Source organism: Acomys russatus, chromosome 2, assembly GCF_903995435.1.
Source record: "Acomys russatus chromosome 2, mAcoRus1.1, whole genome shotgun sequence".
Taxonomy (NCBI): Eukaryota; Metazoa; Chordata; class Mammalia; order Rodentia; family Muridae; genus Acomys; species Acomys russatus.
Window position 1 is genome coordinate 81,775,336 of NC_067138.1, and position 20,326 is coordinate 81,795,661.

The 20,326-nt window shown below is 37.6% G+C and overlaps 1 pseudogene; it reads left to right on the forward strand.

Moving 5' to 3' along the window:
• LOC127198583 (high mobility group protein B1-like) overlaps positions 1-11,776 on the forward strand; it is a 33,696-nt pseudogene extending 21,920 nt beyond the window's left edge.
• The last annotated feature ends 8,550 nt before the right edge of the window (positions 11,777-20,326 follow it).

A 20,326-nucleotide genomic window follows, 5' to 3' on the forward strand; every position in this document is an offset into this window, starting at 1 on the left:
GTTTCCTCTTATTACCTGTTGGCCTGTAATCTAATTTCCTTTTAAAAGTTCCTGTTTCCTATCTAACACGCAGAAACATACATACACAGAGACACACATGCACACCTTTTAAATTACCTTTCTTTTAATTACTGAGGATCTTCTACATGTTTGCAATGTAATATGCTCATATCCACCATCATTTCTCTTTTAATTTTTCCCATAAGCCTCATATTTTCCCTTAACTTTATGCCTTCTTTTTTGCACAACACTTCGAGATCTTGCACAACTGATTGAAAAAAAAAAAAACCCTAAAAGGTCTAATAAATATTTAGCATAAATGTGCCTGTAGGTGGCACTCTTTGCACTGGTCACAACATTTCTAGGAGGAAATCAAACTTGATTTGGAAAATCTGTAGGTGGAGGAAGAGCTTGGCTGACTGAGTCTACGGCAGTAGCTGCAGAATTAACTCAATATTGCTTTGCTATGAAAAGAGTCTCCTTATTCTAGTGCTCAGCTTTCAGAGCTTCACTCCCACCTTGCATAGAAGCAGCATTTGTGTGCCACTGTGTATGTGTGTGCTCTACTGTGCACTGCTTCAGACTGCCTCAAGGTAGAAGCCACAGTCCCTGCAGTGCTCTGCTCTTGTATTGTCTTATGAATTTTCCAAGGAGTTGAAATAGCTGAAACAAAAGTAGCTTGGACACAATTTCCTATTTCAAGAGAAAATGTTGAAAAGCATACTCATTGTGAATGCATACAATTAAACCACTGGGGACTCACTAGTGCTTTTCCCTGCTCAAGCATTTGTTTTCAGTAGCAGACAAACCAACCATTCATCCACCCATTCATGTAGCCATTTAGGCAGTAAGCAAAGAAACCAACCAAACACTAGGAAACCTGAGAAAGAGGGAGAGGATCCTGGTGTTCTCTCAGGTACAATTGTAGTATAAGCAGAAACCAGGAAAGGTATAAATGTCCTGAAAAGGATTAGGGTATCTTGACAGACAACATGTGTGATGGAGGCTCCTTTATTGTCAGGGTGCATTCAGCATTAAACTCCACTTGAGGAGAATTTTTGCTTTCTGCTCAGACAAGACTATCCTTACATGTAAGAATAGACTAGTCATTTTATAGTGTGAAAGACCATAACAACAAATTCCAATAAAATACCAAAATTAAAAAACAAAACAACAGCAGGTTGCCAAGAAGAGACTTGATACCCTATGAGCATATAGAGGGGAAGGTAATCCCCCTCAGGAACAGTCATAGGGGAGGGGAATAATGGGAAAATGGGGGGGGGGGGAGAAGAATGGGAGGATACAAGGGATGGGATAAACATTGAGATGTAACAAGAATAAATTAATAAAAAACAAAACAAAACAAAAAACTCAAAAACTGGAAACAAACAGCTTGGAGTTTTACTGTGAGGTGATGATGATGCATTTGGCTGCCACCTTAACCCTGTCTCTCTGGGTACACATCAGCCAAATACCTGCATATGGCTACAATAGGTTGTACACTGAAAGTGGCCCAAAACAAATCTAGGAGAAAGGATTTGAATGCTGAATGAAAGTTCAAATAAGGAAAAAAGAAGCCCAATATTGGACTCTTTGCATTTCTTTGTTTCTGTTTATGTAACTAACATTTTCTCCAGACTGAAAGCCTGAATCTCTTGCATCCTTCATTCATTTTCCAGTAATCAGTCTCTTCTTGTCATCACTTCATTCTATCAAGCTTACTTGAGCTACTCTCTGTCTCTGTCTCTGTCTCTGTCTCTGTCTCTCTCTCTCCCTCTCTCCATTATCTTCTTGTTTTTATTAGTTTAGCCCTCATTCTGGGGCCTTTTCCAATCCTCTCTTCCAGTTCCTGGGATGTGCAGATCCCTTTCTCAAGTACAGAGTTTTTTTTCCATTCAAAGTGTGCAATGAACTTTGAACTAAAATGTCCACTGCTTTGAATACAGATGAAAGGAACACACTGGCTGTTAGACTGGCTCATATTTGGTACTTTAGCTTCCCCATCTTTGAAGAAACTGTCCTGCTTGTGGCTTGCCTGCAGCTCCAGGAGCCACTTCTCTGTACACTTGAAAGGTTTTTTTCCCTTAAGAAGCCATGTCTGCTTGCCTGAGGGCTTTCTCTAGTTGCAGAAGCATGTCTACTTGAAGTGTCTTGGTGTTAGTGCTCAGGAAGCAGCAACCCTTAAGCATAGACAGATGGGAGTTGATGGGTAATGACCCCAGTTTCCTTGTGACAGCAACTCTGAATTGTATTTTCAGACTCTCTGTACGTGTCTGGTGGGAATGTGTTTTATTTGTCCAAAGTGACAATCTACCCATTTACTCACTCCTTACTGTCTTTTCTTCCTTTCTCCAGATGATTTTATAGCTCACTCTCCTGAGTTTCCTGCACCCCTTCTAATATGAGCTACACACATGTAACTTGTCAGAGGTCTGATTTTCAGGGGACTTACTCTTTGCAATATACTTCTAGCTCTACACAGCTGAGCAAATTCTATACTTTTCTATTTCTGCCAGCTCATTTCTTCTGACCAGAACACTTTCCCTTCTGTGGGCTAAAACTCCATCTACCCTGGAAAACTTCATGATTCTTGCATATTCTTTCAAGACATAATCTTCCCATGTATGGTAATACTGAGGTATTTGTTTTATTTCTGCCTGTGGACAGGGCTCATTAGGAGAATCTTATCTGTCTTTGCATATGTTTAAGTGTCAGGTACAATCAATAAATGGACGATGACTTCTGGGTAAGTAAATGATCATGGACAATAATATTTCCTTATCCATGTGTCCAGATACTCATTTTCTGTGGTATTGAAAGTTGAATGTTTTAAATTCTCAGGTGTGAATATACAATACAATTTTGTATCCAGATATTATTCAATGGCTTGAGTATTCTATTCACTCGCTCAGAGAATAGACTGCAGCTCTAGGAGTATAACAGTTGGTTTTGATTTTGCTATTATTATCTTAAGCCTTAGAACCAAGTAGTTGCAGCACTACCTAAATACTTATCATTCCTTTTATATTGCTGGAGCTGACTATCAAAATGTATTTTTAGTGATCTCAGAATCTATTCCAGACCAATCTTTTTACTACAAGTCCTTTTAACCTCCCCCACATAAACCAGAGTGATTACTGGGAAACTGTGGGAAAAGTGCTAAGTAAGAATTCAATAGAAAGAGCTGATGAAGTGTGCCATCTGGAAATTCCCCAAGGAACTAACCATCACATAGTCTATCCTATTTTCTTAGACTTTATATCACTGAAATGGCCCAAAGACTTCTTGACAGAACTCCTGGCAAACATCAGAATACTTCCTTCTATGAAGATGTACTTCCTTTGAGTTTGAGTTTCTCTGTTGTTTTCAACACAAATGGTTGATAGACCTTCAAACTCTAAGATAGTCGGAACTTAGCAGACAACTGCTGACAAAGCCCAAAATAACTTATATCAGGGGTAGTAAATGAGACTGAATAATGACAGCCTGTCTCTAGTATTTCATCATCAGGTATGTGTGTGTGGGTGTGTGTGTGTATGTGTGTGTGTGTGTGTGTGTGTGTGTGTGTGTGTGTACCCCTAAAGATTCAAGAAACAATAGAATTGCAGCTTTTAGTTTCCTCAAAAGAACATGTTATCTATAGTGTGGTTTGTTATGGTTTTTACATTGGATTTCTCCATGTCCTGTATACTTGTATTTGTCAAGATGATGTTTCCTTCTGTACAACTTCCATAACTTATACTCACTTCCATGCATACACTCATACACATTGGAGCAATAATTTTGAGGCATAAGAATTAAGAATATTGACATATAAGGGTCTAATTGCATTTTCCTACATGTAGACATCCAGTTAGACCAGCACCATTTGTTGAAGATGCTATCCTTTTCTCATTGAATAGATTTGGCTTCTTTGTCAAAAATCAAGTGAGCAAATGTGTGTGGATTCATCTCTGGGTCTTCAATTCGATTCCATTGATCCACCAGCCTATTGCTTTGCCAGTACCATGCTGTTTTAATTACTGTTGCTCTGTAGTACAGCTTGAGATCAGGTATGGAGAATCCTCCAGAGGATCTTTTATTGTATAGGATTGTTTTTGCTATTCTGGGGTTTTTATTTCTCCATATGAATTTGAGAATTGATCTTTCAATATCTTTAAAATATTTTGTAGGTATTTTGATAGGGATTGCATTGAATCTGTAAATTGCTTTTGGTAAAATGGCCATTTTTACTATGTTGATTCTCCCGATCCACGAACAAGGCAAATCCCTCCATCTTCTGATGTCCTCTTCAATCTCTTTCTTCAGAGGTCTATAGTTTTTTTCGAATAAGTCCTTCACATGCTTGGTTAGAGTTACTCCTAGATATTTTATATTGTTTGTGGCTATCATGAAGGGAGTAGTTTTCCTAAATTCTTCCTCTGCCTGTTTGTCATTTGTACACAGGAAAGCTACTGACTTTTTTGAGATTCTTTTGTATCCTGCCAATTTGCTGAAGGTGTTTATCAGCTGTAGGAGTTCTCTGGTGGAATTTTGGGGGTCACTTATATACACTATCACATCATCTGCAAATAGGGATAATTTGACTTCTTCCTTTCCCATTTGGATCCCCTTGATCTCCTTTTGATGTCTTATTGCTCTGGCTAGAACTTCAAGAAAAATATTGAAGAGATATGGGGACAGAGAGCAGCCTTGTCTGGTCCCTGATTTTAGAGAGAATTCCTTTGGTATCTCTTTATTTAATTTAATGTTGGCTATTGGTTTGCTGTATATAGCCTTTATTATGTTTAGGTAGAAAAATGCAATTAGACCCTTATTTGTCACCATGCATAAAACTCAAGTCCAAGTAGATTAAAGACCTCAACTTAAAACCGGAGACAATAATTCAGTTAGAGGAAAAAGTGGGGCAGAGCCTGGGACACATAGGCACAGGAAACAACTTCCTGAACAATACACCAACAGCCCAGGCCTTAATGTCGACAATTAATAAATGGGACCTCATTAGGCTGAGAAGCTTCTGTAAGGCAGGAGACACTGTCAGTAGAACAAAACGACAGCCTACGGACTGGGAAAAGATCTTCACCAACCCTTCATCTGACAAAGGTCTAATATCCAAAATATATAAAGAACTCAAGAAATTAAACACCACAAAACCAAACAACCCAATTGCGAAATGGGGCTTGGAACTCAACAGAGAATTCTCAACAGAGGAGTATCAAATGGCCGAGAAACACTTAAAGAAATGCTTGTCCTCCTTAGTCATCAGAGAAATGCAAATCAAAACGACACTGAGATTCCATCTAACACCCATCAGAATGGCTAAGATCAAAAACTCAAATGACACCACATGTCGGCAAAGATGTGGAGAGAGAGGAACACTCCTTCATTGCTGCTGGGAATGCAAACTAGTACAACCACTTTGGAAAGCTATCTGGCGCTTTCTCAGAAAAATGGAGATAGGGCTTCCTCAAGACCCAGCTATCCCACTCCTTGGAATATACCCAGAAAATGCCCTACCACACAACAGGGACATATGTTCAACCATTTTCATAGCTGCTTTATACATAATAGCCAGAACATGGAAACAGCCTAAGTGTCCCTCAGTAGAAGAATGGACTAAGAAACTGTGGTACATTTACACTATGGAATACTAATCAGCTATTAAAAACAAGAAATTCCCAAAATTTGTGGACAGATGGATTGATCTAGAAATTATCATAATGAGTGATTTCACCCAGAAGCAAAAAGAGACAAATGGTATATACTCACTTTTATCAAAACACTAGTCCAAGGGATACGTACCATGAAAAACTTTACTTACTAAAAAAGTGGGTCAGAGGAGAGGACATCCTATTGAGACTTTAGGCAAGAGTAGCATGGAAGAATGGGGGAAATAGTAGGATCCACAGGGTCTTGGAAACCTACAAGAAGAACTTTATGACAGGAAGATCTGGGTCCTGGGGTCCTCCTCAAACTAAGGCACCAGCCAAGGAGAATATAGGCAGTAAACTTTGAACCCCTACCAAGACCTAGCTGACGAACATGATATTCTCCACCGTTGAGTGGAGAGTGAGATCTGACTCTCACACGAACTCTGGTGCCCCATTTCTGACCACGTCCCCTGGATGGGGAGGCCTGGAGGCATATATAGGGGGAGGAGGTCTCCCTTAATCACAGACATAGGAGAGGGGAGAAGGAGGGAAGTGGGAGGGAGAGAAGAATGGGAGGAAACAGAGAAAGGGCTAACAATCGAGATGTAATATGAATAAATTAATAAAAAAATGTAAAAAAAATTAAGAATAATTTCCTATCCTACAAATGATGAAATTGAGTAAAATAATGTGTCTGAGTTTTTTTTTCCCCCAAGACAGGATTTCTCTGTGTAGCCTTAGCTGTCCTGGACTCGCTTTGTAGCCAGTGTGTCCTTGAATTCACAGAGATCTACCTGCCTCTGCCTCTCCAACTGCTGGGATTATGGGCCATGTGCCACCATGCCCAACTATGTGTCTGAAAATTTTTGTTTTGTTTTGGTTTGGTTTTCCAAGACAGGTTTTCTCTGTGTACCCTTGGCTATCCTGGACTCACTTTGTAGACCAGGCTGTCCTAAAACTCACAGCTGATCCACCTGCCTCTGCCTCCCTAGTTCTGGGATTACAGGCATGTGCCATAACACCCGGCCTTATGTCTGAATCTTTAATGTTAAAAAAAATCTGTGTATATTTGATGTTTGATGTGTGTGATACCACAATTCACTTTGTTCCCACAGTACCTTACTGCTATTATCATTATTACAATTATAATTATTATTTTTATTATTTTCTCTTTCCTAGTAATATTTTCCCCTACACATATCATTCTTGTTAACCCATTCATTTTTTGATTTGGATCATATACTTACTTCTCTGTTCAACCTTCCCTGATTTTTCTCAGGTGCTCTAGATGAACACTTTGTCTGATGCCTTTTCCTTATGCCACTTTCAGGCAACACATCTTGTCTGCTACCAATCAAGTAAGTAAGTCAACTGGCAGTGACAAGTAATTCTGATGGATGATATACAGCCACATTCTAAATTGGACGCGCACAGAGTTCACCTGCTTTAAAGTAGCTACTTATGAAACATTCTGAGCTAATGACAATTATTTTGTGTTGCTGTGAGAATTATTTCAATTAGCTATCTCTGCCCATGTCATGGGAACACTCCGGTATTCTCTGCCTCAGGAATATAAAAGGCCTAACCAACTTCTTCTATTTCCTTCCAACAAAACAGCAGGGCAGCCAATTTTTGACCTTTTGGCTCTTGTAACCAGGGGTCCCACTCAAACTAAGGCACCAGACAAGGACAATACAGGCGGCAAACTTTAAGCCCCTACCCAGATCTAGCCAATGGTCAGAACATTCTCCACAGTTGAGTGGAGAGTGGGATATGACTTTCTCACGTACTCTGGTGCCTCACATTTGACCATGTCCTCTGGAGGGGGAGACCTGGTGGCACTCAGAGGAAGGACAGCAGGTAGCCAAGAAGAGACTTGATACCCTATGAGCATATACAGGGGGAGGTAATCCCCCTCAGGAACAGTCATAGGGGAGAGGAATAATGGGAAAATGAGGGGGAGGGAAGAATGGGAGGATAAAAGGGATGGGATAAACATTGAGATGTTACAAGAATAAAGTAATAAAAAAATTGAAAAAAAAAAAAAAGAGGTGTAAGGTACAGTTTAATCTCTTTTCAGGGAGCAAGAGTTATATAGTCCACCAGATTTTCTATTAAATTTCTTATGTAATTTTGGTGAAATTTCTCATATTAAACTTTGAGTTAGGACCCAATATATATTTCTTTTTTTTTTCCATCTCACATTCATATATGGTATATCCTGGATGTGGTAAGGAGCTACAGAATCATGCAGTGAGTTTCTGTCTATATTCTTTATAGAAGCCATACCATCTTTTTTGCATGTGTACAACTACTCTTTATTTTAAGTGTTTAATAGTATCCAACAGATCTCATATACTCAGGTTTTTGTTTTTGTTTTTACTTCAGGTTGAATAAATTTCTCTTGACCTGTTTTCAGTACTTATTGTTTCCTATCCTGTGTGTTGATATTTAGTCCTTAAAGGAAGTTTTTGTGTATGTCATTGTACTTTTCTACTATGTCCACTGGTTTTCTTTCTAAATGTTCATCTCTGTCAAAACTCCCATCTTTTAATAATTTGTACCAGACGTCTCTTGTTTTCATTTTTAAAATTGAAAATAGATCTTTTCCATACAATATATTTGATTACGGTTCCCAAGCCCACCAACTCTTGTCAGATCTTTCCTACTTCCCCACTCACCCAAATCCACACCCTAAGTAGGCAATAGTTGGAGATTTCCCAGCTCATTACATTTTTACATATCCGACAAGAGGTCTCAGCAGTAAACATGGAGATATGAATGAGAAGGTCTTCCTCATGATTGCCAAGGAGCCTAGACAGAGAAGCAAGGAGGGCACTAACTGAACAGAAGCACGCTGGAAGCTTGCCCTGCCTGCCCTGTGTGTTCTCATTGAGAATGAATGGGATCCTTACTTTAAAATGGTTTTAAAGAGAGTATTCTTTGATAAACCTTCCCAGAAATTGAAGTATTTGTAGCACTACAGTTTACAGGAAGTGGAGAAGCTACTGTTCTTGTTGTTAGGAACTGAGATGAGCATCTTGACAGCCACTGGGTAAACCTATGCTTATTCAAAACAACAGGCGGCTGTGAAGCTAATCATCTCAAGATCCACTTATTAAGAAAGTTTAATATTCTGCTGATTATTTAAAAACATGCTTTGCATAAATCTTCCATTGACATACTACTTTTTCATGTCAACAGGCACATTGTGAGAACAGAAATCATTTTCTGATGTTGGCTCTCCAGTGTGAACATTTCTGTAAGTCAAATCTCTTACTTTGTTTGACTCACATTTCATTCTGAATCCATACAGTGGGGATAACATCTGTATTAACTCATGTAAGATCTGCAGGTTTTGGTTGTATCTTTAAAAATTCTGATTCTGCTTTCTGTTGGATCCAGGGTGGTCTCATTCTTGTCAGTTTGTGTTGGTTCCTTTCTGTGAATTCCTGTATCTTGAAATGCCATTGGTTGTTTCTGCTCATGTTTTCTTTTCTTGTTTTATCCTCATTTCTCATTTTTCCTATTCTCTACTATTATTACTATTTCTAAGTGTTTTAAATTCTAATTTTTATGAAGTTGATTTATGCTATACTTTTGACACTTGAGATTGAACTGTAAAATACTTTTATAATTTTTAACAATTCTAGAGGATTTAAACTACTCTAATTTGCTATGAATAATTAAACTTATTTATGCTTGTTTAAAAAATGCTCTTTCCATATGATATATTTTGATTACAGATTCACCTTCCTCAACTTCTCCCATATCTTCTCCACTTCCCTTCCCACCCGAATCTACACCCTTTTTCCTTTTTTCTTGTCATTCCAATTCTGAGTCATTTAGGGACCTGTTTCCTTTTCCTTATGCCGGGTATGCAGTCTTTTTATGTCTTCTAAATTATGATTGTTTAATGGATGCTGTGTGAAGGAATTGCAGAGATAAAAGTGGCATGACTGATTTGAAACCACCAGCTGCTTTCTGATTGGTTTTGAGGCTTTCTTTATAAGAGTAAATCCATGCTTGGTGCTGTAAATCCAGTCAAATGTACATGGCTAGTAAGGCCATAAGTCCTAATGGAAACTTGCCATTGTTATTTTCCTAAGTGGCCATGCTGTCGAGATATATTTGTTCATATATTTGTTCTATTCACCACCTAGTTAAAAGAAGTTTCATTTTGCAGAAGGCAATGGTTAATGTTAAATACTCATTACTAGGTAAGATACTGAAAATGAGAGACTGTGAATACTTAGCCCTACATGGATTATCTATGTCAACATGCTTTCCAAGGCTCAAGAAACATCCTAGGAAAAGAACTTGAAACAAGTGAAAAACAGGAAGGTAGGGAGGTATACTATAAATGCTTGAGCAGTACTCTTGAAAAGATATGGCTCTTTTACTCACAGCGGCTGTGTTTACTTATACAAGGTATGAACAAATCCCAACAAGGATGAGAGAGGAGCTGATGAAGTTCTGCTCCTAATCGAAGAGTTATGTTAAGCTGATAAATGCTAGGGAGATAGAATTCTTTGGGGGATATGACCAGTAGTAGATAGCCCATGCTCAGTAGATGGTCCCACACCCATGCAGCAGTGATAATTCTCTCTCCCTCTCTCTGTCTTTCCACATCTCTGTCTTCATCTCTCTCTGTGTGCCTTTGTGTCTCTGTCTCTGTCTTTGACTGTCTGTCTGTCTGTCTCTCTCTCTCTGTCTCTCTCTCTCTCTGTCTCTCTCTCTGTCTCTCTGTCTCTCTCTCTCTTTATCTCTCTCTCTCTCTCTGTGTGTGTGTGTGTTAAACAACAAACATTGACATAAAATTTGGAGGGACTCATTTTAGATGGGATCTGAAGAGTTGGATGTGGGCAAGGAGGATGCATATTGTCATACTTAGCTTTGATTTTTCAACTTTACTCCTTAGAAGACAGAACCTCACCTAAGGAATTGCTTCCACCAGATTAACTTGTTTGTGTGCCTGTAATGATTTCTTTTTGGCTGTTAATTGATGTAGGGCCCATTATGGTATCACTATAGAAAGTGCCATCCAAATTTAGGTACCTGAGCTTTAATAAAAATAAGCCAGGGGAAGCAAGCTAGTGAACAGTGTTCCTTTATAGTCTCTGCTTCAGTTCTTGCCTTGGAATCTCTCAATGACTGATTGAAACACGTAAGACAAATAAACTCTTTCCTCCCATATGTTGCTTCTTGTTCATGTTTTATTACAGCAACAGAAAATCAAACTAGTACAGAAATAATCATCTCTCATTGTGCACGAGTGAAATTCTCAAAGAATAGAGTTCAAGTTTAACTACATTTATATATTATCGAAAGTGTTTTGCCTTGTATAAAAAATCTCATTAATCCATTAACTGAGACGCCATTACAGTACTTTGAGCTTCATAGAGACATCACTGGAGCAAGCGCGAGCCTGATGGGCACTGGGTGACTCTTAGCCTAGCAGTTGAAAATCAACTAAACATAGGCAAAGGAGACCCTAATATCGAGAGGCAAAATGTCTTCATATACATTCTTTGTGTAAACTTGCTGAAAGGAGCACAAGAAGAAGCACCCAGATGCTTCTGTCAACTTCTCTGAGTTCTCCAAGAAGTGCTCAAGAGAGGTGGAAGACTACCATGTCTGCGAAAGAAAAGGGGAAGTTTGAAGACATGGCAAAGGCTGACAAGGCTCATTATGAAAGAGAAATGAAAACCTACATCCTCCACAAAGAGGAGACCAAAAAGAAATTCAAGGACCCCAATGCACCCAAGAGGCCTTCTTTAGCCTTCTTCTTGTTCTGTTCTGATTACCGCCCCCAAATCAAGGGAGAACAGCCAGGCCTATCATTTGGTGATGTTGCAAAGAAACCAGCAGAGATGAGGAACAACACCGCTGCAGATGACAAGCAGCCCTGTGAGAAGAAGGCGGGCAAGCTGAAGTAGTACGAAAAAGATATTGCTGCCTACAGAGCTAAAGGAAAGCCTGATGCAGTGAAAAAGGGGATGGTTAAGGCTGAAAAGAGCACGAAAAAGAAGAAAGAGGAAGATGAGGAGAATGAAGAGGATGAGAAAGAGGATGAAAAAGAGGAAGATGAGGGTGAGGAAGAAGAAGAGGATGATGATGAATAAGCTGGTTCTAGTGCAGTTTTTTCTTGTCTATAAAGCATTTAAACTCCCTGTACACAACACACTCCTTTTAATGAAAAAAAAAATGGAAATGTAAGACTGTGAGAGATTTGTCTCCTTTCTTTGTAAAGTTAATACACTACCAAATGTGTCTTTAGCTAACCCTGAACTGGTGGTATTTTCAATAGCCACTGACCTTGCCTGGTACAGTCTGGAGGTTGTAAATTCGCATGGAAATTTAAAGCAGGTTCTTGTTGGTGCACAGCACAAATGAGTTGTATATGGGGACAGTAGGTTTGGTTTAGATTTTTCCTTTTTTTTGGTTTTTTCTTTTTCCTTTTTTTTTGTGTTTGTGTTTTTCCATCTTCAGTTGTCTGTAATGAATGCAGCTTATAGGAAGATAATTGTTGTTCTGTTAATTGAATATCTCTCTGTAATTGAAAAAAATGCTGCTGTTTTGTTGACATTCTGAATGTTTCTAAGTAAATACACCTTTTTTTTATTAAAAAAATCCATTAACTGAATCACAAGGTTCACTCTAAATATATAAAAATAAATACAGCAACAATGCTTCCTTTGCTTGTTAACAATACCCAGCTATAAAATGCTTCATGAGAGCAAAGTACACAAAGATTTAAGAATAAGTTACCTGAAATCATGGGCAAACAATGTATTTCTATTTTGTACCTTTTTTCCTCCTTAATTTATGATTTAGTGAAACCAAATATTTTTCTAGCTTTTCTTTACTGAGTCCTACAAAGGACGTCATAGATTAGTATTCTCAAAGTATTGTTTCATTTATAATTTTGAATAATACTACTTTCTTTTTTAAATTAATTTTGTTAATTTATTCATATTACATCTCAATTGTTAGCCCTTCCCCTGTTTCCTCCTATCCTTTCTTCCCTCCTACAGAATTCTCCCCTTCTCCCCTCCCCTATGTCTGTGATTGAGGGAGTCCTCCTCCCCCTATATATGCTCTTAGAATATCGACTCTCTTCTTGGTAACTTGCTATCCTTTCTCTGAGTGCCACCAGATCTCCCCATCCAGGGGACGTGATCAGAAAAGGGGCACCAGAGTTTGTGTGATAGTCAGATCTCACTCTCCACTCAACAGTGGAGAATATCCTTTCATAAGAGTTGTGATGACAAAGACAGTCCAAACAAGAAAAACAATAGAAAAATTTATGATGTATAAAATGATTCTTCCAAAAAATTTTTTGTTTTGTTTTGTTTTTGTTTTTGTTTGGTTTGTTTGGTTTGGTTTGGTTTTTTAAGACAAGGTCTCTCTGTTAGGCTTGGCTGTCCTGGACTCACTTTGTAGACCAGGCTGGCCTCAAACTCACAGCGATTGGCCTGCGTCTGCCTACTATGTTCTGGGATTAAGGGCTCGCGCCACCACACCTGGCTCAAAAGAATTTTTTAATGCAAATGGTTATAAATCAAGTATATGACCTACAGATTATTAGTTCTTACCTTGTGTTGGCTTAAATTCATCCCTTCTGAAAATCCTTGGTAAATGATACTTTGTCTCATAAAATATGAGAGCTGTTCCTTTTTTGAAGATGCCACTGACTGTGAACTTGCCATCACTAGCTGCATGCCACCTGCTGTAAACTTTTTATAAGACCATGACTTCTAAAGTCTGTAGCACTTAAATGAAAGAAGAAAATGTGTCTGAAGAAAACAGATGCAAAAGGTTGATAGCTCATCAAGATATCAGTGCTTAGACTGTTAGCTAAGTGCAATTGAGAAGTTTTACTTCCAGCAAATTTACTGGGCAAAACCTTCATTTTTTCATTTGAATACATTCGCTATTTCTCAGAATATGCACCTTTATTGTGAACATTTTTATTCACAAAAGTTTTACTTAACTTACGCTACAGTGCAGAATGTCATATATATATATATATATATATATATATATATATATATATATATATATATGTATATACAAACAGACACACATACACACACACACATATATATATATATATATATATATATATATATATATATATATATATATATATATAAAACAATCCCAAACAGTGCAAAATATACATCTGTTATAAAAAGAATTATTTCTTTTACTTTTTGATATTATAATTACAAATTTCTCTTTCTCTTTCCTTCTACAAAGTCTTCCATTTGCCTCTCCTTATCTTTTTCAAATTCATGGCATTTTTTCATAAGTTGTCAGTCATTGCATATATATGTGTGTGTATGTGTATGTACGTATGCATATGTATGTATGTTCAGAGCTGACCACTTGGTATTGAATAAGAAATTAGTATGGACTTCTCCAGGCAAGAGTATTTCTCTTGTTTTCAGTATTCCTTAGTTGCCTATTGTCTTGGTGTAGGCTTGAAGCCTCCTGGGCTACTCTCACTACAACTCTTTATCCATGTTAAGCAAGATTTTTGCTGTTGTACCTTTTCAGCTCGTTTTCTGTCAACCATGTTGGTGGGACTTTGTGGGCATAACCTTTGACATTCCTAAGAGACATAGTCTCACAACCAAGTTGCTGTTCCTCTGGCTCTTACAATATTTATGTCATAGGTGTGTACCAGTTGGGACTGGGCAGCACAGTCCTGCATTTTGTATAATGGTCTATATCTGCTGCAAAGAAAAGTTTCCTTGATGTGAGGTGAAGCCTACAGTCATCAAACTAGAACCTGGGGAAGGATGTCTGAAAATATTTGTGAGGAAAAAAAATAGTGTTCTATGACCACACTTCTTTCCCGTAAGTTTTTCTTGACTACACCCTCTCAAACTTCCAAAACGCTTACAAAGTGTTGTTGCACTAGAAGACAACTTGTAAAATTTTATAGGCCATTTTCCTGAAAAGTTGTCTTTAGTAATGAAGGTATTTCCATCTGGGTGTTTATCATCCTTCTCACACTCATATTCTTTTTTCCGAATCACAGAGCAGGAGGTGGAGAAGAATCCTAATGATGGTTAGGTCAGCTTCTGTTGTCTCTGGACACTGCTACTTAAGCGTAAGAAGTTGTTATTCATCCCATGCCAAAGGTTAGAAGATATATCTATAGACACAAATTACCTAGATTCAAGTATTCCCAGTTTCCTGGGCTGGGAAGTGAAACATAATGACATTATTATATATTGTCATAACAATGTATCAGTCTAGATGCATGAAAAAAGGAAATTTATTTTTCCAATGGTCATAGCAATTTTAAGTCTGAGAACAAGGTTCCATGAGCTGCTTTACTGGGAAATATCTGGTTTGTGAATATTTCGATACTTTAGTGATTTTTCTCTTATGAGTGCTTGGAGAACTGTCTACTGTGATCATCCTCATTTATTTATTTTAAAAATTTTATTTATTCATTGACTTTACAACCTGGTCATAGCCCCACCCCTCATCACCTCCCAGTCCTCCTCTCCCTTCTTCCCTCTATTCCTCAGCAAAGGGAGCCTACTCCTCCATCCACCCCTCTTATCAAGTCATATCAGACTGAGCATGGCCTGTTCCCCTGTGGCCTGGCAAGGCAGTTCTGCTGGAGGGGGTAAGTGAAAAGCTGGCAAGAGAGTCCATGTCAGAGACAGCCCCCACTTTTTTTTACTAGAGGACCCACATGAAGCATGAGCTGGCCATTGGCTACATCATTGTTGTAGCCTAGGTCCATGCAAGTTTCTTGGTTGATGCTTCAATCTCAACAGGCCTCTCTGGACCCTAGTTAGTTGGCTGTGTTGGTTTTCTTGTGAAGCTCCTGTCACCTCCAAGTCTTTTTCTCCTTTCCTCAACTTCTCCACAAGATTCCCTACTATGGACCAATGCTTGGCCGTGAGTCTTAGCATCTGTTTCAAGACCTTAGAGTACAACTCTGCTAGGCTTCTGTCTGTAAGCATAGCAGAGTATTGCTAGTAGTGTGAGGAGTTGTTTCTCTCCCATTGTGTGGGTCTTGGGTTGGGCCAGGCATTGGTTGGATTTCCCCTTAATTGCTACTCTATCTGCTCTATCTTTATCCCTGAACAACTTGTATGCAGACATCCTGTAAAGAAAAGAGAAACTGTGGGCAGGGACCTCTCTATGACAAGCTGGAGACCTAAGTCGTGATAGGCTTCTGGGAGGATATAAACAGGACTCCAGTTGAGACTCCTAGTAGGAGGGGCCAAGGAGACTGAAGAAGATACCCTCTAACAAGACAAGATTCCTAGTGGAGGGTGAAGAACATTAATCCAAAAAACTTCGATTTTCTTTGTTTGTTAGGATAATGATCTCACTGAATTACAGCCAAACTGTTATAACTTTATTTAACTTCAATTAACTCTCAAACAACGTAACTGCATATATTGTCAAATTAAGGTTAGGACTTCCCACCTAAAACTCTAACATTGGAGCATCTACTTCAGTCCCTGGAGCAATATATCTGACAGACATATTTGTGAGACAGGAACTATCTAGGACTTGCTTACCCTGTCTTGGCAGAGTTTTGATCTCAACTCTGCCTGCATCCATGCTTGCCCATTTTTAGGCAGAATTTTGTCTGTGGTAGAAAGGAGGACATTTTTCCCAGTGGCTTGTTAGCCACAATTGAAGCCATCTCCATAAGGAGGTTCTTTGATGCTCATTACCTTCTTTGAGGTAGGCTGGGTATTACCACGTGTTAACTTGTCTCATCATCAATGAATCTTTGAAATAATAAAAACATCTTTAAATGAAAAAAATAAAAAAAGGTTAGGACGTCCACAAATGAATTCAGTCTTTAGTAATGGCCAAAGAAGAGACCATGCTTTTTGCTATAATATAAATCTAACTGCTATTAAACAAAAAGAAAGGTCTTGATCTCTCTAAAATGTCATCCTCCAATCAATGAATAAAACACTTAATTCACGTTTTTTTATTCTAGTTAACTTTTGGGCAGTATACCATCTGATTATCAGCTAGCTTCATCTTGTAATCATCACTGATATATCCTGTCACTTTGGTAACCGTCTACCTCTCTGCCTACATAATCATATTCCTGTGCACTTAGTAGTTTATAGCATATAGATGCTACCCAAGGTTTTGGGCTGGACTTCATTTTGTCTCCCTCTGATCTCTCACCCTCTCTGCAAAGCTCCCATTGATTTAATTTTCACCTCTCTTCCAACTATGATTCTTTAATTTATTTGATAATTTCATACACAAATACAGTGTAACAGTGTATTTGTATCTCTAGCATTCCCTGCCTCCTATTCATCTCTTCTCTTGTTCCATAAGCCCCTCATGAATTCATGACCTGTTCTACTACAATTGTATACACACACACACACACACACACAGACACACACACACACACACACACACACACAAGCACACACACACACCCTACTCAACCCACTTAATACTGTAAAATATATAGATGTAGTTATAGCTAACCATTTAGGTTTGGGGTCCCATCTTTAAGAAAATCTGTTTCTCTTCACTCAGAATCCCTTGAATTCTAACTACCTTCAGGAACACCATAGAATTCTGATGCTGAATTTATTTCTCTGTTCTTCTAGCCAGCTAAGAATGCTGCTTCCAAAGTTTTAGTTACCTCAACTTTATTATTTCAATTCACTCAAAACTTCTCTACCCCTTCATGATCCGATTACACCTTATTTTTCCTAATATTTTCATTGTGTTTAGAGCTTTAGTAGATGTAATGTGACATAATGTAATAGGAAGGTAGCTGATGACTTTCCACCATAAATATTTCAAAACAGTTTGGAGTTAAACCTTTAAAAATAATTTTGTTAGGGCATTTTCTGGGTATGTTCTTCTTGCTATAAATTTGAATTAAAACAGAGACTCACAACTGAACCATGTGTAGACAGAGGCTTTAATGCTCCCTGTCTTAGCTGAGATGAATTGGCAGAGGAAGAAAAGATAATCAAGATACATTTAATGAAAAAATACTGTGTTTGAGACACAATTGAGGCTATTGGTAATCATAAATGCTTGTGATTATTGGCAATAAATCATGGATGACAAAATGCACTTTCCATTCTTATGACCAACTCCTTCCATATAACCTTCTTTGCTTTCTTTCAAATTTATTGACTTTATTTTCATTAATTGTTGATATATGTGTATATTATATGTGTGTGTGTTAATAAAGGCAGAAATACAACCAGCTTAATCTGTATGTGTATATGCATGTAGTTGCTTGAATGTATGCTTTCAGCACTGTTTATCTGGTATTGGATAACCAATTATTGCTCTCTTCTTTGGAGAACATTATTTTCACCATTCTTTAATTGTCTGCAGTTCTTTTTCTAGAGGTGAGGACAACTGGGTTTTATACACCACCCTCACTCATTCACACACCAAGTTCCTTCAAAACTCTGCCATCCATTTTGTCATGTTTGTTGCATTGTCTTTGTGAAATTTATGTTTAGGCAGTCACATTGGTTAGACTTTAAGTGTGTAGTTTCTGCATTTTTTAGAAGATAAAAATCTCACTGCTAACTTCCTGGTTTTTTGTTTTTTGTTTTTGTTTGTTTGTTTGTTTTGGTTTGGTTTTGTTTGCTTTTTTTGCTTTTATAATCTTTCCACCTACTCTTTTGCCTGATCCCTTAGCTGAAGGTGCAAGAACTGTTTTGTTCACATAGCTATTAGAACCCAGGAATACAACTCTGTATTTTGATTGGTTGTGTATTTGTTTTTTGTGAAGAGAAATATTTTGATGACAGGTGAGAACTAAACTTATCATGTGTTGTGTATAAAGACAAATATTTAGAATGTATCTGGAGATTACGCTGACTTAGAAAAATGGTGATTGTGGGTTATCCTTTAAGATACACAACCTCACTAGCGGTGGGTAGTTGCGTTTGTACAATTATTTCTATTACTTCAACAAAATGCTTGTATATTTGGATATAGTTTTATAGAATATATAATTATTTAACTCTTGTATAATTAGGAAACATATACCATTTCATAAAGAATACTGAAACTGTATGTAGTCTATCAAGGGGCTGTCATTTATTAGACATGGCAACTAATTATTTAAGCTCTCATTTTTCTTCGCTATTAATGAGTGGTATCCTCATAAAAGGTGTTTTTTTCATACAAATTTCATACAAAATGATTATCGTACTCTAAGTCCACTTAATGTAGAAAGCATGGAGATATCTCTCACCTTCTGAATGGTGTTGTACTGGGAAGATGGATAGGTTTTTATGTGTGTCATTATTCATATATCAGCATGTATTAGATATATTGTCCAAGTCTCCTTTCTACTTTATATTCTATTCACTTATTTTCCCAAACCATAAATATGAAGCATTATTATCCTATTCAAATATGACTAAAATCAATATTGGTTATATATAACACATCTTTATCTGAACAAACAGTGGAAAGAATGTGCTTATTATATATAATTGGATACATATTTGATGAATATATATTTTCATAGATCATCAATTCTGCCCCAGAAGAAGGTGTTTTTTGGGCATCTTCTTACATGTTGCCAACTTCTGTGACTATGACCCCACATCCCCATCAGTGAGGACCCCCATTCCTACGTCTTCACTTCTCCATGAAATATGCCACAACCCGCCAGATGAAAACAGGAAAGATAAAACTTTCTTCCTATTTCAAGTGACAAACTCAGCTGCCTTTTGGAAGCACAATAAGTTATTTTCTCATTATAAGGGTACATCCATATATTCCTATAAACATGGCTTTGGAAATAAAAGAACATTTTTTCTTTGTGAGGACTTATGCTGCCTTCTTACAGCAACTGGCTAAAATTGTACCCAGAGTTAAAAAATAGCACCCAGCTTTTTTTAAAATAACATATTCTCTTTCATAACATCAAGAGTATTTCTATGATATAGACTGATTATAACATGAGTCCAAGCAGATATATAGGTAAGAGCACCGTGCAGATTTAATTAAGGAGCCCATAAGAATATGGGATACATAAGGCTCCATAAGGAAATTACCAATGATTCATTGAAAGATATTCAGACTTAACATACACTTTGCTAAATGTGGATGTACATGTACATGCATCCATAACCAGTTCCATAATTACTGCTATGTTGTTATATTTTCTTCTTCTATAGGCTAGGGGTTCTATCTTCCTTAAAATTTTCAACTTTATAACAATGTCTAGTATTTAATAAATTTGTGAAACATAATTATCGTTTCTATTAGTTTTATGGCTGTATATTTAAGATGTTATTCAGTCAGATTCAGAAGTAAAATATCTAGCATAGTGATAATGCAGCCACAATAAAAATCCTCAGATCTATACTATTTAAAAAAGATATATACAGGACACATTTGGGTCAGTGAATAAGGTGTTTGGCGACCACAGTTTGGATCCCCAGAAAACATGTAAAGACAATTGTAATATAAAAGTAAATCTATAATCCTATTACTTCTATATTGGGATGGAAGGAAGAGATAGGAGAATCTTCAGCACCGTGTGTTACAACTAGCTTGCTAATAAATGCAGTGGGGAAAAACAACAAGGAGGGAGGAAGAGAAAGGTGGGGCTCTGGTATATCCTGTTTAACAAGGTATAAGTCTAGGGGTGACATTGAGGG